At 33.7% G+C, this 26,890-nt stretch overlaps 1 pseudogene; it reads left to right on the forward strand.

The window, feature by feature from the left end:
* Positions 1-2,215: 2,215 nt before the first annotated feature.
* LOC141489894 (trafficking protein particle complex subunit 6B pseudogene) lies at positions 2,216-2,638 on the forward strand (annotated as a pseudogene).
* Positions 2,639-26,890: the final 24,252 nt, after the last annotated feature.

Here is a 26,890-nt window from a genome sequence, read left to right on the forward strand (position 1 = left end):
GATGGAGGTTCAACACAATAGAGGACTTCCAAAATTTCCTGATAAAAAAAAAGCAGAACTGAACAAAGAATTCAATCTTCAATTATAAGACTTAAGAGTTACATAAAAAGGTAAACAGAAAGGAGAAAATCACCCAAAACAAATGTTAGTTAAGAACACTAAATTGTATACAACTCTTCAAGGGAAGAAAATACTTGTAACTCTTGAGAATTGCATTTATTTTGTAATAGTTAAAGCCTGAATGTATTTGAAGAGATTGTACTTAGAGGATATGGGGGTATAGTTGGTTCTTTTTTTTTTTGAAGAACAAAAATGACATCACTATATTTGAGACAAATTACAGAACTTCCAATTATGACTTATTAGACAAATATGAGCTCATAATATTCTACCACAGGTCAGGCACAAATAGTCCAGGTGAAAAGTTGGGGTGTTTATTCTAAACTTATGTGAAAAAGACTTTGATAAAATACAATATTCATTTCTATTAAAAACACTAGAGTGTAAAGGAATGATTGTAGGTTTCCCTTAAAATAAGAAGCAGTATCTATCTAAAACCATCAACAAATTATATGTAACAGGGATAAACTAGTAGCATTTCCAATAAGGTAAGGGGTGAAACAAGGATGCCAATTATCACCATTACTATTTAATATAGTATTTGAAATGTTATCTTCAGCAATAAGAGAAGAAAAAGAAATTGAAGGAATTACAATTGGCAATGAGGAAGCAAATCTTTCACTCTTTTCAGTTGTTATGATAGTATATTTAGAGAACCCAAGAATATCATCTAAAAAAAACTACTTGAAACAATTAAATCCATCAAAGTAGTAGAATATAAAATAAACACACATAAATCATCAGCATTTCTATATATGAACAACAAAATTCAAGAGAAAGAGATAGAAAAGAGAAATTTCATTTAAAGTAACTGTGGGCAACATGCAATAATTGGGATTCTACCTCCCTTGGGAGGTAGAAACTGAGGAACATATTTACAAGTATTTTTCACATGAATAAAAGTCAGATTTTAACAAATGAGAAAATGTCAATTGCTTGTGGTTAGATCAAGCTAACATAATTAAAATGACAATTCCACTCAAATTAAATTATTTATTCAGTGCCATATCAATCAACTGCCAGATAACTACCCTATACTAAAATAAAGTCAAAATGGGTACGGGATTTAGACATAAAGTGTGACACCATAGATAAATTAATAGACCAAGAATTACTCTATCAGATTCATGGTACGGGGACAGATTTATGACCAAGCAATAGAGTACATTATAAATTTCAAAATAACTGATTTTGACTATATTAAATTAAAAAGTTTTTGCACTAATAAAATCAATGATGTCAAAATTAGAAGGAAAGAAGAAAGCTGGGAAGCAATCTTCACAATCAGGAGTTCTGATAAAGATCTCATTTCTAAAATATATAGAGGATTGCATCAAATTTATAAGTTTACAAATCAGTCCCCAATTGATAAATGGTCAAAGGATATATATAGACAGTTTTCAAATGAAGAAATTAAAGCTATATATATATATATATATATATATAATCATATGAAAATGTACTCCAAATCATTATTGATTAGAGAAATGAAAATTAAAAGAACTTTGAGGTTTCACATCACTTCTATCAGATTGATTGAGATGACAAAAATGGAAAATGATCAATGTTGCAGAAGTTGTGGGAGGATTGGATAATTAATCCATTGCTGATGGAGTTGTGAATGGATCCAACCATTTTGAGAGCAATATGGAACTATATAAAAGAAAAGCAATGAAACTGATGATACCCTTTGACTCAGAAATTCCAATTTTAGGCCTATATCCAGAAGAAATTATAAAAAATGGGAAAAGTCCCACATGTTCCAAAATATTCATAGCAGATTTTTTTTTTTTGTAGTGGCAAAGAATTGGAAATTGAGAGGATGCCCATCAATTGGGAAATGGTTCAACAAGTTATGATATTTCAATATTACAGGATACTATCGTTCTATAAGAAATCATAAATGGGTGGTGCCGAGTGCCCTAGCCTGCTTCGGGCTGGGCCGCGGAGCGGCTGGGCTCCCGGCCCGCGCTGGCGCCTTGGAGCGCGGTGAAGCCCACGCCCTGCCCGCAGCGGCGGCCCCGGGGGCGCTGCAGACGTGCCTCCCCGGCCTCCGCCTTAGGGCCCCGGCCCCCTCCCCGAGAAGAAGCAGGAAATGGCAGAGGAGGCGCTCTTCTTGCTTCTACACAATGAGATGGTGACGGGAGTCTACAAGTCCGCGGATCAGGGGGAGGTGGAAAATGGAAGATGCATAACTAAGTTGGAGAACATGGGTTTTAGAGTGGGGCAAGGATTGATAGAAAGGTTTACAAAGGACACTGCAAGATTCAAGGATGAATTAGATCTCATGAAGTTCATTTGCAAAGATTTTTGGACCACTGTTTTCAAGAAACAAATTGATAATCTAAGGACAAATCATCAGGGCATCTATGTACTTCAAGACAACAAATTTCGACTCCTGACTCAGATGTCTGCAGGAAAACAGTATTTAGATCATGCACCAAAGCATTTAGCATTTACATGTGGCTTAATCAGAGGTGGCTTATCAAATTTGGGGATAAAAAGTATCAACAGCTGAAGTGTCAGCAATGCCAGCATGTAAATTTCAAGTGATGATACAGAAGATGTAGCATGCACTCAAATCCTTCTACAATGTAAAGACATTAAATTATTCATTTATAAAGATGTTTGAGTAGTAACTTTTGACTTATTGGCATTGTCATAACTGATTGCATTGATTTGTATAAGCTGTATGTCAATTTAATTTATTAGATGATGTAACTTATAGTCTGTTAAGATTAGTATAACATTAGTATTAGTATATCTATATCATCTGATGGAACAGGAGAGTATGAAAGAAAATTTTACTGAAACACTTAAGCTGTAGCTTTATATTACAATATATTTTATTTCATTTAAAATTTTACTAAATAAGCACAGCAACCAAGTAACAACTTTTTTGTGCTGATCTATTAATTCATGATAATTTTTATTTGTCATTAAAAAATTAAAGTCTTAGCAGGCTCAAAGAAAAACAGGCTAGATTGGATTAAAAAAGTTGGAAGTATATGTAAAAATGAGCAATTTTCATATTTGTCATGGCACTACAAAAACTAAGACTGAAAGAAGATTTCCGGGATCCACAAGGTTGGAAAGAAAGGAGATAAATCTTTGAAAGAAAGAAATTAGATGAAGGAAATTTAAGTTGATGGGATAGATCCTAGATTAGATAGTTAAAGCACTATATCTTTTAAAAATATCCAAGACCAATCAGGATGACTCCTCACATGCAAAGGTTGCTTGTCTGAGTCAGTTTCACTACATTCAATTAATAATTGAGACTGTCCATTCTTCACCCATACTAGACAACAGGAATATTCATTTCCAGTAATTTTAAACATGTCACACATGTTAAAATTTCTTTTATATTAAGTATAATGAGTTTACCAGTGGTATGCAATAAATATTGTTTGATTTCTTAAAAAAAAAGAAATCATAAATGGTCAGACTTTAGAGAAATAGCAAATGAATTAGAGAAATTGATGCTGAGTAAAGGGAACAGAACCAAGGAAATGTAAAATTAAACAGAAACATTGTGAGTTGATCAATCTTGCTGGATGGAGCTTATTTCAGCAGTTCAGAGAGCTAGGACAACCTTGGGAGACCTGTTATGGACAATGCTATCCTCAGCAGAGGGGGAAAAAATCAAAACAAAGCAAAACAAAGAAAAACTTTCTGAATGAACATTATGTTCACTTTTAAAAAATATTCTCTTGTATTTTTCTTTCTTTTCCCTTAGTTTGAATTCCTCATACAGAAAATGATTAATCTGTAATGATGTTAAACACAAATGCAGATGTACAATATTCACTGGACTGTGTTGAGGGGAGGCAGGTGGGAAAGGAGGATGGAAAGAAATGTAATTTATAACTATGCACATATATGTGGATAAATGTTGAAAAACTTCCATAACATGTAATTGGAAAAATAAAATAAAAATCAATTAAGAATAAAATAAAAAAATAATTGTTCAAAGAATCCACTCAGTAAAAAAACAAACAAACAAAACAACAAAGCAACTTTTGTCTAGTCCACCGTATATAGTTGAGTGGAAAACCTAGAGAATGTTTTTCTGTTTCTCATCTATCTCTCTACAACTATATATCTTGGACAAGTACTATAAATTGATAATGGGTGGGGTCACGAGTTGAATAGGCACAAAATGGGCTCTGTTGTCTTAGAAATATTGCAGATTAAAAAAAATGACCCCAATTTCTCCCTGTAACAAAATTCATCTTTTTAATTCCAATATTGTTTCTGTAACATTGTATGGCTAGGAGCAATGAAATGACACTGCAGGACATTCAAAGAGAAATGGAGAGATGTGTGGTGTGAATATGCAGGTTACATCACACTACAAACAAGGAATTACAAACAAACATTGTAAAGAATGAACTAAAATAATTGCATGTTGGTTTTTTTTGTAAATGAAATGGTTACTTTCTGAGAAAAAAAATTATCAACAGATGGTTCACAGGTTCCCTTGATATCCTTTGAACATCAATAGCACTTGAGGAAGATCTGAAATATTGAGTGAATTCCTGATCTATATAGGACTTATTGAAAGACCTAGGAAAGAGTGATAAAGGATAGAGAGTCATGGAGAGTCTGCTATATATATCAAAATATGAGATCACAGATACATTGGAGGATCAGTTCTGAGAGATGTCAAGAGAGGGGTATTTGCATTGACTTGCTAAACTTTCCTCTGGGGATATTTCACATGTAGGGTTGCAGCAGGATCACCTTATTTAATCATCTGGGTCACAATATGAAAGCAATTATTATGTGAACACTTTTTTCCTAGCTACTTTTCTGTACAACCTAACTTTATAATTTATGATTGAAGTTAATCCTAAACTAATTTTTTTTGTTAGGGTTGAAGTAGAGAAAGATGGTGAATAAGGAAAAAAGATTGGAAATATTTTATACACATATACATATCTATATCTATATCATCTCTATCTCCTAGCTCTATCTCTATCTCCATCATCTTTATCTCTATATCTATCTGTATCTGTATTATCTATATCTATAACTGTATCATCTATACCTATGTCTATGTCTATCTTTAATCTATCTGTATCTATCTCCTATCTATCATCTATCCATCTATGTATCTATGTATCTGTCTATCTATCTATGTATCTATGTATCTATCTATGTATCTATCTATCTATCATCTATATGTGAGGTTTACTGAAAGGGGTTTATTTAATTTTATTTTTATTGGTAGCTTTTCTTTTAACATGACTTCCAATTTTCAATATATCCCTCTTCCTTCATCTCCTAGAAAACCATGTCTCGAAAAAAATTTAGGAATAAAAAAGGTTCAGCAAAATTAGACAATGTATAAACTAAGTCTGACAGCAAATGTTTAGTAATATAAATGGTGAGCTTTTATTTAAAAAAACACCAGATAATTGAAATACACTGTAACCAAAAGGGAATGCAGTCAGGTACAGATTATTGAGTTGAAGTTTGATGGGTTGAATAAGGTATAGGAAAAGCAGTAGAAAGAAAAAGTTTTGAGAGACTTAAGGATACAGTAAAGGCCCTTGATAAGGAATTGTATCTAGAAAAACAGAATATGTAGAGATTTTTTTAGGTTTTTTCAAGGCAAATGGGGTCAAGTGGCTTGCCCAAGGCCACACAGCTAGGTAACTATTAAGTGTCTGAGACTGGATTTGAACCCATGTACTCCTGACTCCAGGGCCAGTGCTCTATCCACTGCACCACCTAGCCACCCAAAAAACAGAATATGGAAGTAGTGGAAAGTCATCCAGCTCTCAGAAGAAGATTGTGTGAATTTTTTCCCCCCAAAAGACAAAATATGCCAATATTTGATGATAGCAGGAATTTGGGATATGTAAAATATATTTAGAATTTATATTCTTGGAGATTATACCTGGAAGATTTTATCTTTGACCAAGTTAATAATAATGATACTAATAATAATAGTGATAGCCACTGTGTATGCTGTTATTAACAAAGAATTAATTCATTCTATTTTCATAATTTTATCTTCAAGGTAGATAGAACAATAATGACATTTCTATTTTCTGGATGAAGACATTGAGACTCAGAGACTTTATGTGATTTGCCCAAGGTCCTGAATCCTGGCAATTGTATAATCAAGGAATCAGATCAAGGTTTTTTGATTTCAAGTTATTTATTCTTTCTATTTCACCCCTTTTTCTACTTTAGTAGTCCCATTTTATAGAACATTATCATTTGAAATGCACAATAAGACATTAAATTTTTTATGAACTCCCTTAAAGGTAAAACTGATGAGATAAGGGGATATAGAAAATGAGGTATGGGAAGCAAGTTAAAAGATAAGAGGTGATATAATTGTCTAAGTAAAAAAAAATTAATAGTTATTGAAATACTATACATGCAGTTGACAAGTATGTATATATCCTACTGAAGGAACATATCAAATTTTCCTTTTTTATTCTAATGAAAAGTCTAATATTCCATAATATAGCATTCTAAGACATGAAAATCAAAATTGGGAAAAGATCCAAAATGAAAAAAAAGCAGTTTAACCTCTTAAGTAAAACTTTAGAGATTGGGGGGTTGGTGTCCAATTGATGGGCTTCATTTAATGTTTCTCAAATATTTCTGAGCTCCCTGTAGCATCAGAACAATTCCAGTAAAATGTTATTTATCATATGAATGCTGGTGCTAAGGAAGAAATAGGGAGGTGATTTATCAGCAAAAGCTATAACAACAATGACCAGATAAACACTGACTACAGGGAAACAGATCCTTTCCTGTAAGTATTTATATGTTGAAGGCACTAAGTAGGGATGAAATGTGCTTCTAGTGGTTTGATCCCTATAACTAATAATATGTTCTACTTATAGAAATCTTTTTTATCTCTGATACACTTTAGAGGATTAATTAGCTAATGCTTGTAATTTCTTTTGTACAAACATTAGCAAATCAATCTAAGTAATTCATCCTATCCTTGGCTTGGTTAGCAGAACTGATACCAGAAAAGAAAATAGTCTATTTGAATGAAGGATTCAGAAAAAATTACCGCCCATTAATAATAGCTAAGGAGTTGGATAATGGGAAAGTAATACTTGGCTTTCTATATTTAAATTCTCCCCAGGATCAGTTATAACTCTGCTCAAGGTGTTTTAAATTGCAGCATTATATACACTTCTATACAAGTAATCCTTCTTAAAGAGGGCACTCAAAGGAGTTGTAGGGGTCCCCTTGGTAAACATATAAACCTATTTTTTTGTTTGACTAGATCAAAGGCTCTTGACTTGTGTGTGTGTTTGTGTGTGTGTGTGTGTGTGTGTGTGTGTGAGATGCAACATTCTAGCAGATCTGGTTAACTCTAAAGCTCCCCAGAATAATATTATTAAAAGCACAAAATGTAATACATAGGATTACAAAGAAAGTCAATTATATTAAAATAGTTGTGAAAACTTTTTAGAAGTTCAGAGAACCTAGGTTAAGAATACGTGTATTATATGATTTCTAGTTTCCTGTCCAATTCTAACAATCTATAATTCTGTATGGAAAACACAAAAAATCAAGGGAAGGGAACTGGCTATTTTTCTTCTTTCTCCTCTAATCCCTTCCAGCTACTGAAGATTATACCTCCCACTCCCATGATGATTTAGAATATAAACCTTAAGTGATGCTCCAAAGGGCAATCTGAAAGTGGTGATTTTTTTTTCCTGTCCAACATTCCACATACTTTCTAGTTACATCTCTCTTCTAAAGAAACATAATTTTCATCTGAATGATCTTGGAATGTAACACCTGTCTTGAAAAATTTTTAAAAGAATTATCTTTATCACTCCACACATCAATCCTTCCTCTTACCATCCCTCTCCTGAAGAATTTTATATTTTTGAAATTTGATTCAGGGCCCAAATCAAAAGAAGAATGAGATGAACCTATTTAATCAAAAGTTTTCTTAATAGTGAAATCCATTTCTATAGTTTACCAGTTTTGTGTAGGTGGTGAATTGGTTAATTTATAAAACAAACTGAAAAGAACATATAAGAAAAGAGAAATAATTTATGACTGAGGTTGTGAACAGATGACCCAGGAGACAGTTTTAATTGCTTAATTTCAGCAATCTTACAAAAAATCATGGAGAAAGTCATTATTTCTTAAAGTTTGCTTCCTATTGCAAATAAATCTTTAGTTGCTGCTTAAAAACAAGTCCAATATCTTTGGCAAAAGTACCAGATGCTTCTTTGGAAAGGTTAAACCTCTCATTATAGATAGCTCAGAATTTAAATTGTTTTAAACTGGACAGTCCAATTATATTGAGTACATGCCATATCAGGAAGTTTGAATGCTGGTATGTGTTGTGCAATTGGTGAATATGTAGTAGAACAGAGTGGAGGGAGTTTTCTGTTACACAACAGGTGAGAGTGATATTAATCTATTGGAAATGACTAAGGGTAAGCTCTCTTATTTGGTTTACAACAGTGCTCCTCAATTAATAAATCATGAATCAATCAGAGATGAACACCAAATGATTTTTTTGCCCTCTTCCTTTCCAGTACATTCCAATGAAATTAAATTAGTTTGGGAAGGCATCTTAGATACCAATAACAATCCCACACATTTCTGTAGTAATCTAAATTTTGTGAAACTCTTTTCTTCATAGTAATTCTATGTTAGAATTAACTCATTTCATAGGGGAGGAAATTGAGTCTCTAGGCAAGTAAGTGACTTTTCAGACCCATAGTAAGCCAGAGTGGGAATTTCATTCCAGGGTTTAGCACTACCAGGAGTATAAGCCCTATTTCATAAATTGCTTACACAAGATTTATCAGAGTGGGGTATAGTCTGAAGTAGGAATTCTTAAGCTTTTCATGTGATATGGAGCCTTTTGGTATTATGATGAAGTCTGTGAACCCCTCTTGGGATATTTTTAAATATATAAACTAAAATACAGAAGACCTTGAAGAAAATGAATTATAATGAAATGCAATTATAAAAGTATTCTTTTTTTTTAAAGCAACAGATCCTTGGGTAAGAATTCTTTGTAGGATTAAAAAAATTTCCAAGCCAAGTAATGGAACAAAAGGAGTGATATGAATCAGTGATAATAATAAAAGATTTCATCATTTTTATTTATGACAAATCTGAGTTTTCATTGGTATAGGGAATTACTGAGAAGGAATTCTGCTGCCTCTTCAATTTATAGAGTTAATTCCCTAGGACACTGAGAAATTAAGTGATTTTCCCAAGATAAGTCAGCCACAGTAGTGTGGAAGCAGGTTTTGAGTCAGCTCTTCTTCACTCCCAGGTCTTCCTCACTCCTTGGTCCACTCTCAATCAACTATTCAATTGACTTGCAATTGAAATTTATGCAAGACTTTCAATTTTGCAAAGGACTTTACATATATTATCTCACCTGATCTTCACAGCAACCCTTTGAAGAAAGTAGTACAGGTAGATGTGTGCTGGTAAATGTCTAACAACCAACTCTCCAGAAAAAAAAAATCCAAACCTAATAAATGAATGCATGACACATTTTCAAGTTTAGCCTGCATTACTAAGATTTTCTCTATCACTTTCCCAAGTCTAGACAGTCAACAAAAATGATAAATCAGACCCTGATTTGTAGTTTGTTTATTTGCTGAGATAGAATTGTTCATATTCAATATTCTGACTCCTAGCCAGTAAGAGCTGGCTCTAGCACACTCCAGACAGGTATTGTCCTGATTTCAAAGATGAGGAAACTATAAAAGAGAGAGGATTTAAATGACTTGCCTGTAGACATAATAACTAAATGTTATAGTTGAGATTCAAATCCATATCCCTCTTCACTCCAAGGTCAGCACACTTTTCACTATTCTATACTGCCTTTTCCAGGTTAGGGACAGAAATACTGTCAAGCAGATTTAGGGTAAAGTAGAAGTAACACGTAACAAACAATAGCAAATTTTATTTTTGATGGGAATAGAATTACAATTAAGTTTCTGGGTAGAAGGTGGGAACAAAGTGAATACAATCAAGTTACCAAGCCAAGAGCAGAGGGAGAAGAAATGGGAGAAATACTGTGGGTCACACTCTTGGAGTGGAATTGGGTAGTGAAAGGGATGATGTTGGTCACTGTGACAGTGACCCAATGATTAGTAGGGTCCCTCTGAAGAATGAGAGGATTGTTATTTGAGGTTTCATGTAAATAAAATAGCCTTAAGATGGGCATCAGGAGATAAGAAAGTCTATGTTGAGAGTATTGTTGGATAAATGGACTCAGAGATAAGGAACTGATAAAATATGGATAGGCTTGGGCAAGCTTTTAGCTCCTACCACTCCTGTCCTGTTCCTGAAATATGGATCTTTTGGGAAAAAGAGAAACTATAAGAACTGGACCAACAGTTAAGTCACATAAATTCATCTTGAACTTAGTCAAACAGATACTTTATCTGAATTTCTATCCAATGGAAGACAGGGTTTCTGACTACCCAGCCAGGTAGGTATAAGTTACTGCTATGTGGACCTTTACCTGATCTCTGAACTGAGCTCAAGGACCTGAACAATTGAAAGAAAACATGGACAAGAGGACTAGAGAAAGTTTCCTTGGTCTTCTGATATAATATGGTATTGGCATTCTTTTTTTAATCATCTACTCTATTGGCATTGAAGTCTATGGATCCTTGTTCAGAATTAAGAAAAAATTGTATAGTATAAAACATAGGATTCTAAAGAAAACAAATTATATTGAAATATAATTACTAAAATATTAAGTAGGTAAACAGAACATTGGGTAGAGCACTGGTATTAAGAAGACCTGAATTCTAATTCATCTTAATATGATTAATAGCCGTATGACCCCAGGGAACATCACTCCATATCTGTCTGTCACAGTTTCATTATATCTAATATGCAAATAATTAAAACACCTTCTTTCCAGATTTGTCATGAGAATAAAATGGGACAATATTTGTAATGTTTTGAAAATGTTGAATCACTAAATTATTAATATAATAGTAATACAAATTATAATCTTCCAAGTTCATTAACTGCCTGACTGAGATCTCTATATAGACTTCCAAAGGGTTAAGAACCCCTGTGACTTAATAATTCAGATATCAGTATTGGGACTTCCTGAGAAGGAAGCTGCAAAGCATTCACCCACTTGCAAGGACTACCTGCCAATCTCAGGAGTTATGTAAACTGACTTTGTTAGGGCTATGAGTACCTTAGAAGTGACCATGTTTCCTTATTTTCAGTATCCATTGAGATTAGGGAGTATTGACCCTTAAGGCAAACAGAAGTTATGCAATAGTAGCATGATGATTTTTACAGTTTTGGACAGTAAAGCATAACTCCAGCAGAAAGAAACATGCATATGGGAGCTTTATTGTATGGGACATAGCAGGATTTCCTTTCCCTCCTTCTGTCTTGAATTTTAATGATTATGGTCTAAACTGTCTGCCTCCCTGAAGGACTCTGACATACTTGAATTTAGAATAGGGGATGCCATTTTCATTATTTAATATATCTTGCGCCCTCAAGTTTAGGTAAATATTAAGGTTTGCCCAATTCTGAAGGAAGAATGGAGGACTATAATGCCTTAATTGGTAAAACACAACAAAATAAAAGATAGAAAAAAAAGAAAGGGCAGAAAAATTCCGAGTAGAATGAAAAATAAAATTTTCTGTAAGCAAATCTCATAGACCTCCATGCCCTATGACAATCAAGTATCTCAACATTAGAATAGTCCAAAAAATTCTAAACTGTCTTGGCATTTGGGTATGGTATGGCAGCATGGTATGCAATGATAAAATGGTAAAAGTAAGAGAATCTGTTTTCAAATCTTGACTCTTTTACTTATCTTTGACTTAGGGAGAATTTGTATTCTCTCTGTCATGTGCTGGGCACTAAGCCAACTAATGCAACAGTGTCTGACCAAGGAAATTCTGTCTCTCAAAACAGGTACCCAAATGAACTGGATAGTTTTACCAAGAAATATAATCAGTATCCCAAGAGATGCAACTGTATATGGGCAATGAAAATAGAGCACTTATGGTTACAGTGACATTCAGCTGTAATAGTGACTTTGGGGTACATGGATAATGTCCACATATAAAGTTTCCATGTCATAGCAGAACAACTTCATTCACTGCATGTCATGGACTAAGAGGAGGATATACTTGCATCTCCAGGAAAAATGAGATCCTGCTACAGAGCAGGAGAATTTCTATTAGGTTTAAATGAATTCTATGGCACTCACCATGCAGCCACAGAGGACTTGGTGTGATACAAAATCAAGACCAGATAGAGTTCCTATTTACGTTTAAAATATGTTATACCTGAATTTCATATCAACTGATAAGTACAACCATTGAATTAACTAAATTCTTTACAATTTTAAGAGGAGTGTAAGATGTATTTTAGAGTATCACAAGAGGGTACAATGGATGACTTCTGCAGCAGAGTCAAGATGACAGTATGAAGCTAGCATGCCCCCAGAGCTTTTCCATATACAACATTAAATGAAGCTTCTGCACAGACATTAAAGCTATAGATCTCAAGAAAAAGACAAGATCCAAAGAAGTTAGTTTCCAATGGAGAATCTTCAGTGAAGGTCTGTCTGTTTGTGGGAAAAGGGGAATCTGGGCTAGGCAGGAGACCAGGAAAGCCAGTGTGCAGTCCAGGACCTGACAGCTTGATAACAGAATTGGTTCTGGTAGTGAGATAGTAAGCCATCAGGGAGGATTCCAACACTAAATAAAGTCTGAACCCTGGGAAACCCAGGGCAAAAGGCAGGACTGATTTGGGAGCAAACCACAGTATTGACAGAACCTGGATGTAAAGGAGGAAATGAAACTTTGCAAAGGCAAGGCCTAGCCTGCATAAGCAACATCTTGGCCAATGACAAGGCAGGGATTAGATCTCAACCCCAGAATAAAAAGCTTGGGTCTATACTCCCCAAACCCTAGATTAGATCTCAGGCATTTCAAGATGAGCAAAAAAAGATAAAGGAGCTCTCTCTATATATGCAGGTAAAGAGGTTAACAATGCCACATCAGAAAAAGAAAATGGTGACAAATTATCCACAGGGGTAGTCTCATAAGAATCTATGAACTGGACGCAAATCCAAAAGCTCATAGAAGAAGTTAGAAAAGAATTTAGAAATCAAAGAAGAGAGGAAGAAGAAAAGTGGAAAAAAGAAATGAGAGTCATGCAGGAAAATTATGAAAACTTGACCAAAGAAAATTTTAAAGTAAAAGTAATCAACTGGGAAATGAATGTAATTCTTCAAAAATAAAATCAACCAACTGGAAAGGGAAACTCAAAAGTTAATTGAAGAAAAGACCCCTAAAAATTAGAGTTGAACAAATAGAAACCAATGAATCCATGAGACTACAAGATTCCATCAAAGAAAATAAAAAGGCTGGAAAAATTGAAGAAAACAAAGTACCTTTTAGGAAAAACAAACAACTTGGAAAATAGATCCAGGAGAGGTAATTTACAAATTATAGGACTTTTAGAAAGCTTAGACCAAAGCTTAGATCAAAATAGGAACCTGGAAAACATTTTTTAGGAACAGGGAAAACTGTCCAAATCTGTGAGAACAAGAAGATAAAATTGCCATTGAAAGAATAAACAGAACTCTAGAAAGAGACCCAGGATAAAAACTCCAAGGATTATTATAGCCAAATTCTAGAATTCTCAAATAAAGAATAAAATACTGCAAACAGCAAAAAGGAACTAATTTAAATACAAAAGAAACATAATCAGACTTGCACAGGACTTATCAGTTTCAACATTGAAGGACCAGAGGACTTGGAATATGATATATCAGAGGGCAAAGGACCTTGGATTACAACCAAGAATTTACTCCCCTGCAGTATATACTGTCAGGGGAAAAGATAGATAGTCAGTTACATAGAGGACTTCCAAAATTTCCTGATAAGAACTGAATAGAGAATTCGGTCACCAAATACACATCTCAAGACATGCATAAAAAAGTAAGTGAAAAGTTGAAGAAAACAAAACAAATGTTAGTCAAGACCATCAAATTGTATGCAACTCTATAAGGGAGGATATAACACTTGTAACTCTTGAGAATTGTATTTCTCTTCATATAGTCAAAGGATTGAATATAATTGAAGAGATCAGATTTAGAGGATATGAGTATGGTTGGTTCTTGTCTGTCTGTTGAAGAGGACCAAGATGACACCACTATGTTGGAGGCAAAAAGCCCTGATGAAAAGCAGGGGTATTTACTCTAAATTTTGTAGTCTCAGTTTCCTTTGATCTACTTTAATTCTGCTTTGCTCACAAAGCTTAGCACTTTCTCTGATGAGGGTATCATATGCTGGGAAGTCCTGAGTCAGTGTCTCCCATACCTTACAATCAATTACAAATTTCTTAAGAGACACCTTCAAAGTGTCCCAGTACTTAGAATATTTTGAGACTATAGTTAATTAAATCAGAAGTGACTTTACGAGCAGAGGGTGAGAACTTACCTAAAAGGGTTGCACTTAATCCATACTTTAGTCAACAAGAATTTAAGTATGGTTGGGGAGCTAAAGGGGGGAGTGTGGAAAAAAAGTATGCTTGAAGGTAAGGGTACAAATGGTTCATGAAATGGTTTGGCTTTGGATGATATGAATTGTGTTCTTGGAGGGTAATTGAAAAGGTGGTAAGGTAAATAATGATTTTAATTTGATGTAATACAGAACTCTTGAGAAGTGTACTTTTTAAAATATTTTTTATATATTTTTTTGCAAGGCAATGGGGTTAAGTGGCTTGCCCAAGGCCACACAGCTAGGTGATTATTAAGTGTCTGAGGCTGGATTTGAACTCAGGTCCTCCTGACTCCAGGGCTGGTGCTCTATCCACTGTGCCACCTAGCCGCCCCAGAAGTGTACTTTTAATGAGACAAAAATGGGGAGGGTTCTTAATGACTTTCAGGCAATGCTGCTTTTCAAACATTCAATCAATTTGCTACACCAGAATTTTCTCCCTGCCCCTTCAAGCTGTTCTGTGACTGGGCATTTTCCAACTCCCGGTCCTGGTGAAACACATCTTTCCCGTGGAACTTCTAAGTTATCTTGGACTGGGAAAATGTATCACTCAGTCTTTCTGTGTGTTATGCCCCTCTAAATTTTGGCTAGAGTAATAATTTGTTGACTTTTGGAATTGGGGGTGGGTGGGAGGAGTTCCTGGGAAAGGCTACCTTCACACTGCTATCTTGGTTCCTCCCCCCAGAATTAGTAATCTTAACTGAAAATGTGAATGGAATGAACCATCCCATAAAACTGCTTCCATAAAATGGAAGCAGATAACAGAATGGATTAAAAACCAGAATCCTACAATATATTGTTTACAAGAAACACATTTGAAGCAGAGATCACACAGGGCAAAGGTAAAAGGAGAGCAAAATATGCTTCAGCTAAAGTAAAAAACAATCATGGGTAGTGATCCTAATTTCATATAAAGCAAAAGCAAAAATAGATCTCATAAAAAGGGATAAGGAAGGGAGCTACATCTTCTCAAAAGGCACTATATCATTAAACATATATGTACCTAGTGGTATAGCTTCCAAATTCCTAGAGGAAAAGCTGAGTGAATTTCAAGGAGACAAAAACAGCAAAACTTTAATAATGGGGGTACCTCAATCTACCTCTCTCAAAACTAGATAAATTTATCTGCAAAATAAACAGAAAGGAAGTTAAGAAGGTGAATAAAATCTGAGAAAACTTAGATATGATTTTCCTCTGGGGAAAACTTAATGGAGATAGAAAAGAATATAAATTTTTCTCTGCAATACATGACACCTATACCAAAACTGGCTATGTACTAGGGCATAAAAACTTATAATCAAATGCAGAAAGACAGAAATAGCAAATGCATACTTCTCAGATCATGATGTAATAAAAATTGCATTTCATAAATTGTCATGGAATAATAAACCAAAAATTACTTGAAAATTAAATAACAATTTTAAACAATGAGTGGATCAAACAGCAAATAATAGAAATATTCAATAATTATATATAAGAAAATGATAACAATGGGCAAACATGCCAAAATTTATGGAATGCAATCAAGGCAGTTTTGAGGGGAAATTTTATATCTCTAAGTGCCTATATGAATGGAGAAAGAGGAGATTAATGAATTGGGTAAGCAACTAAAAAAGCTGGAAAAAAAGAACAAATTAAAGATTCCTAACTAAATACCAAATTAGAAATTCTGAATTCAAAGGAGCAATTAATTAAATTGAAATCAAGAAAACTATTGATCTAATAAAAAAATAAGAGTTGGTTTTATGAAAAATCGAATAAAATAAATAACCTTTGGTTAATCTGATTTAAAGAAAGAAAGGAGATAACCAAATTACTAGTATTAAAAATGAAAAGGGTGAACTTCTTCTCTAAATGGTATGCTAATAAATTTTATAACCAGAGTGAAATGGATATTTACAAAAATATAAACTGCCCAGATTAACAAAAGAAGAAATAAAATACTTAACCTCATTTCAGAAAAAGAAATTGAAGAAACCATCAATAAACTTCCTAAGAAAGAGTCTGCAGGTCCAGATGAATTTACAAATGAATTCTACAAAACTTTTAAGGAACAAGTAATTCTTATTCTACTATTAAAAAAAATAAGAGAAGAAGGAGTTCTGCCAGATTTCTATTATGACACCAATATGGTGATGATACCTAAAATAGGAAGAAGAAAAACAGACAAGGAAAATTATAAACCAATTTCCCTAATGAACATTGAGGCAGAAATCTTAAATAAAATTTTAGCAAAGAAATTTCATTAACATATTACTAGAATAATATGGCATGTTCAGGTCAGATTTATACCAGGTAGGGATGGTTTAATATTAGGAAAACAGTCAAAATAATTGAACACATCAATAGAAAAAACAATAGAAATTATATGATTATCTCAATAGATGCTGAAAAAGCCTTTGGTAAAATACCACATCCATTCCTAATAAAAACAATAGAAAGTATAAGAATAAATGTAATTTTCCTTAAAATATTAAGTAGTATCTAAACCCATCAACAAATATTATATGTAATGGGATAAGCTAGAAATATTTCCAATAAGATCAGGAGTGAAAGAAGGATGCCATTTTCAACATTACTATTCATTATAATAATAGAAATGTTAGTTTTAGCAATAAGAAAAGAGAAAGAAATTGCAGGAATCGGATGAGGTGATGGTATACTTAGAAAACCTGAGAAAACCATGTAAAGGCTACTTAAAACAATTAACAAACTCAGCAAAGTAGCAGGATATAAAATAAACCCACATAAATCATCAGCATTTCTGTATATGAACATCAAAGCCCAAGAGTAAGAGATAGAGAAATTACATTTAAAGTAACTGTAGGTAACATTAAATACTTTGAAATTTACCTCTCAAGGAAAACCCAGGAACTGTATAAACACAATTACAAAGCACTTCTCACACAAAAAAAGTCAGATCTAAACAACTGGAAAAATCTCAATTGCTATTGGTTAGGTCTGGCTAATATAATTAAATGGCAATTCTTCCCAAATTAAATTTCTTATTCAGTGCCATACCAAATAACTACCAAATAACTAACTACTTTATCAAGCTAGAAAAAATAGTAACAAAATTCATCTGGACCAACAAGAGGTCAAGAATAGCAAGGGAACTGATGAAAAAAATATAAAGGAAGGAACCTAGCTCTACTAGATCTAAAACTATACTATAAAGCAGCAGTCATCAAAACTGCCTAGTACTGATTAAGAAATAGAGTAATTAATCAGTGGATAAATATAGGTTCAAATAGAAGTGTCATTAATGACTAGAGTCATCTACTATTTGACAAATCCAAAGGCAACTTCGTTTTTTTGGTTGTTTTTTTTTGTTTTTTTGCAAGGCAAATGGGGTTAAGTGGCTTGCCCAAGGCCACACAGCTAGGTAATTATTAAGTGTCTGAGACCGGATTTGAACCCAGGTACTCCTGACTCCAGGGCCGGTGCTTTATCCACTATGCCACCTAGCTGCCCTGAAAAGCAACTTCTTGGATAAGAACTCACTATTTGAAAAAAATTGTTAGAAAGATTGGGAAAATGGAATGGCAAAAACTAGGCATTGACCCACATTTCACACCCTATACCAAAATGAGGTCAAAATGAGTACAGGATTTATACTTAAAGTACAATACCATAGATAAATTAATGAACAAAAAATACTCTATAGATCAGATCTATGGAAATGGGAGAAATTTATGATCAAGCAAGAAATAGAATATATTATAAATTACAAAATGAAGGATTTTGACTATATTTAATTTAAAAGTTTTTTTTCAATAATAAAATCAATGCTGTCAAAATTAGAAGGAAAACAGGGAGCTGGGGAAAAATTTTCTGATTAAGGTCTCATTTCTAAAATATATAGAGAATTAGATCAAATAAAATTATAGGATTGCAAGTAATTCCCCAGTTGATAAATGGTCAAAGGATATGAATAGACAGTTTTCAAATGAAGAAATTAGAGCTCTCTCTCTCTCTGTCTATTATATATATATATATATATATATATATATATATATGTGTGTGTGTGTGTGTGTGTGTGTGTGTGTGTGTGTGTGAAAATGTTCCAAATCATTATTGATTAGAGAAATGCAAATTAAAACAGCTATGAGGTATCACTTCCCACATATCAGATTCACTAAGATGACAAGTCAATGATCAATAGTGGAGAGATTGCGTTGTTGGTGGAGTTGTGAACTGCTCCAATCATTTTGGAGAGCAATATAGAATTCTGCTTAAAGAGCAATAAAATTGATGATACACTTTGACTCAGCAATTACAATTAAAGGTCTATATCCAGAAGTAATTATAAAAAATAAGAAAAGGCCCATATATTTCAGAATATTTGTAGCAACTCTTTTTGCAGTGGCAAAGAATTGGAAATTGAGGGGATTCCCATCATTTGGGAAATGATTGAACAAGTTATGGTATATGAATGTTATGGAATACTATTGTTGTATAAAATACCATAAATAGTCAGACTCTAGAGAAGCATCAAATGAATTACAGGATCTGATACTGAACTAAGGGAGCAGAACCAAAAAAACATTTTACACATTAACAATATTGTGAATTGATCAACCTTGATGGATGTAGCTCCTTTCAGCAGTTCAGAGGGCTAGGACAACCTAATTATATCAATTATGGAAAATGCTATCCCCATCCAGGGGAAGAAAAAGCCAACCCAACCAAACTAAAAACTCCTTCAGAATCTGGTGAATACTACATTCACTTTAAAAATAAAACTTTTAAATGTATTTATTTATTTATTTTGATTTTACAATCCCCCCCCCCCATCTTGCTTCCCTTCCCTCACCCCCCATGGAAGGCAGTCTGTTAGTCTTTACATTGTTTTCAAGATATATATTGATCTAAGTTGAATGTGTAGAGAGAGAAATCATATCCTCAATGAAAAAATGTATAAGACATAACAAAATTACATAATAAAATGTTATTTTTAAAACTAAAATTTTTTTAAAAATTACCTTTATTTGGTCATTGTTCAAACTCTACAATTCTTTCTCTGGATACAGATGGTATTCTCCATTGCAGATATCCCCAAATTGTCCCTTATTGTTGCACTGATGGAATGAGCAAGTCCATTAAGGTTGATCATTACCCCCCATGTTGCTGTTAGGATGTACAATGTTCTTCTGTTTCTGCTCATCTTGCTCAGCATTAGTTCATACAAATCCTTCCAGGCTTCCATGTACATTCAGTTTTTTTTTAAATTCTCTTTTGTATTTCTTTCCCTTAATCCTAATTTCTCATACTTAAAATGACTAATCTGTAAACGTGTTGAACAGAAATGTATATGTACAATATTTACCTGACTGTTTACCACTTAGGGGAGGGTGTGGTAGGAATGGAGAGTGGGAACATGGATGAATATTGAAAAATTTAAAGTGTATTTGGAAAAATAAAATATCAATGAAAATATCATAAAGGTAAAGTTATTGGAAATTCATCAATCTGTATTACATTAAAACGTATCATGCTTTTGATGCATAAAACTGCAAGTGCATTCTTTATATGCCCTTCAAAATAGACTTGAATCAAGTACAGGATGATATTATATAAAATAAGCAATTAATTTTGATATATATCCAAATTCTTTGGATATTACAGTGAGGAAACATGATCCCAAATTATCTTTTGAAAGATATATTACCTTCCATCACAATATATGAATTTCTGTGGCAGCATTGGGCACTCCTTTAGAGTCAAGTAGAGGAGGTTTTTGTGGAAGGATCATAGGAATGACTGAAAGAAAACTTGGAGATTCCCTAGTCTACTTCCCTCATTTTATTGATTGGGTCTGGAAAGAGATCTCTTAAAGTCTCATAAAGTCTTAAAGTAAGAGGATGAGTCAAGTCCCCTGACTTTTAGTATTTTAATATTACATATCATACTGTCATACTATACCCCAAGTGCCAAGTCAGTCTAAAGTTGTTTAGGGCTATACTAATGTAGTGGTATCTGGATATCATAGGACATGGAAGTTTGAAATTTTCTTTTAAGAAATTTTTTGTTATGCTCTAGGTTGTTCCTGTTTACCTTCCTTCCTTCCTTCCTTCCTTCCTTCCTTCCTTCCTTCCTTCCTTCCTTCCTTCCTTCCTTCCTTCCTTCCTTCCTTCCTTCCTTCCTTCCTTTCTTCCTTCCTTTCTTTCTTCCTTCCTTTCTTCTTTCCTTCCTTCCTTCCTTCCTTCCTTCCTTCCTTCCTTCCTTCCTTCCTTCCTTCCTTCCTTCCTTCCTTCCTTCCTTCCTTTCTTTCTTTCTTTCTTTCTTTCTTTCTTTCTTTCTTTCTTTCTTTCTTTCTTTCTTTCTCTTTCTTTCTTTTATGTTTATATCTATAGAAAAGAGAGCAGTTCAAAAAAATGGGTACGTAGTTAAAAAATCAGAAAAAGAACAAATGAAAAAATCTTCAGTTAAACAACAAAATAGAAATTCTGAAAATCAATTTAGAGATTAATAAAATTGGAAATAAAAAATTGGGCTAATAAATCTAGATGGTGGTTTTATGACCCACCCCAAAATAATATAGTTAATTTGATTAAAAACCAAAGAAGAAAGCCAAATTACAATGAACAAAACTAAAAAGAGTTAATGCACTACCAAAGAAGTTATTTTGTCCAATTAGATGTCCGTAAAACTGACAATCTAAGTGAAGTTAATGGATGAATATTCATTAAACCATAATCCACTTGGATTAGCAGAAAAGGAAAAAAGAATACTTAAATAACTCTATTTTAGGGGAAAAAAAGGTGATCAAGTCATCAATGTCCTCTCTAAGAAAAAAAAAGCCCCCAGGACCTGATGTATTTATAAATGAATTCTACCAAATATTTAAGGAACAAGCAATCCTAGGATTATATAAACTATTTGAAAAAATAGATAAAAAAGTAGTTCAACCAAATTCTTTTTTTGATCACAAATATGGTTTTGATAACTAAATGGGGGAAAGCAAAAATAGAGAAAGGGAAACTATAGATCAATATCCTTAATGAATAACACTTCAATGAAGGTCTCTTCAAAGACAATGATGATCTCCTAGTTACCACATATTATTTATTTCCCACCATATTTAACATTCTTGATTCTTCAGCAGCATTTGATACTATCAGTCATCCTATTTGCCTCAGTTTTCATGTTGTCTCTTGATTCTTCTCTCACCTGTCTAAGCACTTCTTGTTGAAATTTTCCCATATCATACCTCACGTGCTTATACCTGATGATTTTATCCTGGATTAATTTCTGTTTTTTCTCTGTATTCTTTTCCTTGATGATCTCATCAATTCTAATGAGTTGAATTATCTTCTCTATGCAGATAATTTCTAGATCTATAAATCTAATCTTTCTTCTGAGTTCCACTTCTGAATCACTAACAGGCTTTTGGATATATTCAAAGGGAGATCAAAAGTCAGCTCAAACTCAACTTGTCTAAAGCAGAACTCATCATCTTTTCATCAAAATTTATACCTCTTCCAAGCTGCCTTATTTCTATACTGAAGCCATCCTTTCATTTTGCCAGATTCACAAACCTCAGTTCTGTCCTTTAACTCTCATTCTCTCATCATGTATCTAATAAATTGCTAAAGTTAATAATTTCTCTTATATTTTTTACTCATGTCCTCTTTTATACATTCATATAGCCACCAAACTAATTAAGGTCCTCACCACCTCTTACTAAGATTATTACAATAGTTTTCCCTACTTCCAACTTATTCAAACTCCAGTCTATCTTCCACTTAGCCAGCAAAATGATTTTTCTAAAATAGAGCTAATCATGTCACTATGCCATCTGCTCCCACATAATTAAACTCCAGTAGCTCTCTATTGTTTCTTGGATCAAATATAAAATGCCTCTGTTTGACTTTTAAAAATTCTTTCTTCACAATTTGGTCCAGTTTTCCTTTTCTAGTCTTCTTACTTATTACTCTCTTTTTAGAAATTGTGTTATTTCTTTATATTGGATTCTTCTCTCTTTTGTCTTCATGCCTTTGTCTTTGCTATCTCCCATGTCTTGAGTGTACTTCCCCCCCCATAATAGCTTATAATCATTTGGTTTCCTTCAAAATTCAAATCAAGTTTTCTCCATAAAATACTTTTTGGTTTTAGCCAGCTAACAGTGTCCTCCCTCCTGAAACTACCTTATATTCATTTATATGGGGAGATAGATACATAAATGCATATAATATAAATGTACAAATATACATAAATAAATGTATAATTTTATATCTACACATATATATACATATATATATATATATATACATACATATTTGCATTTCATCTTCTCCATTAGAATGTAAGCTCCTTCAAGGCAGAGACTATCTCTCTTTTAGTTTTGTACCCTAGGTAGCACAGTTCCTGGTCATGGTAATAATTTTACAAATACTCTGCTTGATTAATATCCTACCAGTTTCTCAAACTCAACATGACCAAAACTTAGCTCAGTGTGTTTCGCCTTTAAATTTACTTTCTCTGAGAAGAAGTTCTCCTATGTTTGTAATCATGAATTTATCATTTTCTTTTCCTTCTCCCTTACTTCTCACATCCATTTGTCAGCTGGTGGAAATTCTACCTCTGCCACAAATCTTGAATCTATTATCTTTTTGTTTCAACATGAAAGTCTAACACAGTGACTTATACTTGGTGAATGCTTATAAATAGTTGATTAGTAGACACCTCTCTATCATAGGTCCTTATCACCATCTGTCTATTGAACTTAACAGATATTTCTACCTTTCATGTCTCTACTTCAATCTGGCAATCATGTTAATGCCAGTTGAATCTTTATTTTTTTTTGTATACAGATTTGGTACCCATGAGTTAACTCATGGGTACCAAATCTGTATACAAAAAAAATTCTCATTAATGTTCAGTCTTTTTAATTATGTTCAACACTTCATGCCCTCATTTAGGGTTTTGTTGGTAAAGATACTGGAATGGTTTACCATTTCCATCTTCAGTTCATTTTATAGATGAAGAAACCAAGGCAAACAGGGTTAAATGACTTGTCCAGGGTCACCTAGTTAGTAAGTATCTGGGAACAGATTTGAATGAGTCTTCCTGACTCCAATGGCACCCTATCTGATGTGCCATCTAGCTACTCCTCTCATTCATAACAATCTACAATTTGCTCCTTTGCCTATCCCAATCATAGCTTATAGCTTTCCTCCATGTTGCCTTAATTCCAGCAATCTGAACAATTCTATGCTCTCCAGATTGATATTGTACCCTCAAGCATGCTTCCATAGTTGTTCTTTATATCTGGAATAAACATCTTTTCTCTCTTGGTTTTCTGAAATCTGATCTATTCTTTAAGGTTCTCCTCAAAGGTAACCTCTTCTGTGAAATTTTGTACATCCTTTTAAAAAAATATCTAAATAAAATGGTGTTTCCTACACAGTAGCACTGATTTTTCTTCAAAATTTGGGGATGAATAGGGGATAGGTTGATGGAAATAAAAGTGATTTTGCTTCTAAACCAAAGCCATAATTCCAACAGCTCAAAGGAATTCTCTGACACCATCCTGGAAATAGCCACTTTTCATAGCCAGAGCCCCAGTCTCTCTCTGCAGAACTGGATTTTAATCGATTCTAAAAATGCACTGTCTTTTATAGTGACTAGAGAAATATCTTTAGTCAGGAGATCTGGATTCAAGTTCCACCAGAGAGTGGGAAAGACGCTTAACCTTTCAATGCTCCATAAAAGTCTCTAAGACTATTAGTAGCAGAAAAATTATTTGAGCAGGAGATGTTTCTTCATGGTGAGTTTGATACACCTATGAAATCACACTTATACAATGTAGGAAGGCATGGGGGAAAGCTGACACTAATGCATTGTTGATGGAATCGTGAACTGATCCAGCCTTTCTGGAGAGCAATTTGGTATTATGCCCAGAGGGCCATAAAACTGTGCACACCCTTTGATCTGGGAATACCACTACTGGATCTGTAACCTGAAGAGATCATGAAAAGGGGTACAATTCCCATATTATAAAAATATTCACAACAGCCCTTTTTATAGTGGCAAATAATTGGAAATTGAATGGATGCCCATCAAATGGGGAATGACTGAACACATTGTGGCATATGTATGTGATAGAACACCATTGTTCTATAAGAAATTATGAGGAATGGTATTTTAGAAAAACTTGGAAAGTCTTGCATGAATTGTTGTGGAATGAAATGAGCAGAACCAGAAGGATGTTATATATACTAACAGTAACACTGGGTGATGATCAACTATTGATGGATTTGTTCATTTCAACAGTGCAATAATCAAAGACAATTCTAAAAGAATTGTGATGGAAAATACCTTCCATATTCAGAGAAGGAACTGTGGAGTCTAAAAGAGAACCAAAGTTTTTTATTTTCAATTTTTAAAAGTTGTTTTATGTATTATGTCAGTTTTTCCTCTCTAAGATGTTTTCTTTCTTCCCTTTGGATTTGGTTTTTCATACCCTGATCAATATGAATCTATATTTTGCATGGTTATAAATGTAGAGCCTATTTTCTCTCAGGTGGCAGGGAGAGGGAAGGAAGGAAGGAAGGAAAGAAGAAAAATGTAAAATTCAAAATCTTGCAAAAAATGATTGGTAAAAATTACTGCTGCATGCAGTTGGAAAAACAAATAAATGATTGTAAAAAAATTACACCTATATATAAAAAATTATCATGTATTACCTATTATAGCAATGTATTCTTGTGTCTTAACTCTCTACAAGGATATAAGCTCTCTGCACACAGAAATGCTTCATAAATCTTGGTGGTATTTGATTGGACAGCTTAGTTTGACTATTTTTGAATTCAGGGTATGAGATAACTCTCCCTACTATCTGGTAATTAACTGTTGACAGATCATAAGTACTTGGTGGTTATTGTAATAAGAACTAAACTATGATTTCCTCATCTAGAAACCAATGAAAAAGGTCTGCATCAGGCATTAGAAGTTTTGAGAATATTCTTGTTGAAGGAATGGATCCGTAACTAACAGAGGGAAAAACTAGACCTTTTCCAAAAAAACATTCTTTTGATAAAACCACCTTTACTGCTGCCAGCACCAGAAAATTTACATTTTATAGACAAAGAAGAAACCTTTCACTCCAAACAAAGGCAACATTATAATCACACGGTCAAGCCTCAGTTACATTGTTACCTAGAGATGTGGGCCAGATGAAGATAATTCAGGGAAACCAGCTGCAGAAGCAATCTCAGGGAAGCCTCCTTCAGTTTGCTGAAATCCCAATCCCTTATCACAGATACAAGAGTAACTTGATAAGAACCTGGCAGCCCCAATCAGTCCTACTCTTGCCAAGGCAAGAAAGAGATAATTTACAGATGGACACACTCTTAACACGATCAAAAGGAAGAATGTTAAAGTTTTATTTTCAGATGTTCAAGTCACTTCAAGCTCAGTCTGATAGGGTTTTTGGCCTAGTCAAATCCTTTGTTCCAATAAGTAGAATAACTGGAAGAAAGAATGAAAAGGACAGAGAAGAATAAAGTATTTGTTTACTCAAAAGTCCAATGAAATCAATTCCCTCAGGGGGTAAAAGTAGGATTGGAGAATATACTCCTACATTTTCATAATTAATTTTGTTTGACAGCCCTTTTCTAGAAGACTCCTAGTGCAAATTTGCTGGTAAACATAAACAAGATGATTATTTTGCCAGTTATTTTCATCAACAGGAAAAATAGAATCTTTGAGCTCAAAGGACAACAGGAATCAGACCCCCTCCTATTGAATTATTGACGGTGAAAGCTGGCAGGCACTCTAAGGAATGTAAGCTCTAAGCCGTAGACCCTTGAACTTAACCTTGCAGCAGTCAGTTCCTTCTCTGAATGGGGCCTAGGTATCTGGTTGTTTGGCTTAGGATCAGATAGTATATATATATATATATATATGTGTGTGTGTGTGTGTGTGTGTGTGTATGTATATCCTAAACTATCAAAAGAGATAGGAACAAAGATTACAGAGGATTCTCCCCCCCAAACTTCTTTCAATGTAACAACTTTAGAGCTAATCTATTCCAACTCTTTTATTTTATAAATAAGTAAACAGGCTGAAAGACATGGGTGATTTGCCTGAGGTTACATACCTGCTTACTGGAAGTTTGGATTAAAATCTAGTTGTCTGATTCTGAGAGAAATGATTATTAAATAACCAATTGTTATTTTAGGGGAGATCCAAGAATTTTTTATCCCTTATTTTGAAATTAGGTCAAAGCT

The sequence above is a fragment of the Macrotis lagotis genome, chromosome 5 (assembly GCF_037893015.1).
Source record: "Macrotis lagotis isolate mMagLag1 chromosome 5, bilby.v1.9.chrom.fasta, whole genome shotgun sequence".
NCBI classification, from domain to species: domain Eukaryota; kingdom Metazoa; phylum Chordata; class Mammalia; order Peramelemorphia; family Peramelidae; genus Macrotis; species Macrotis lagotis.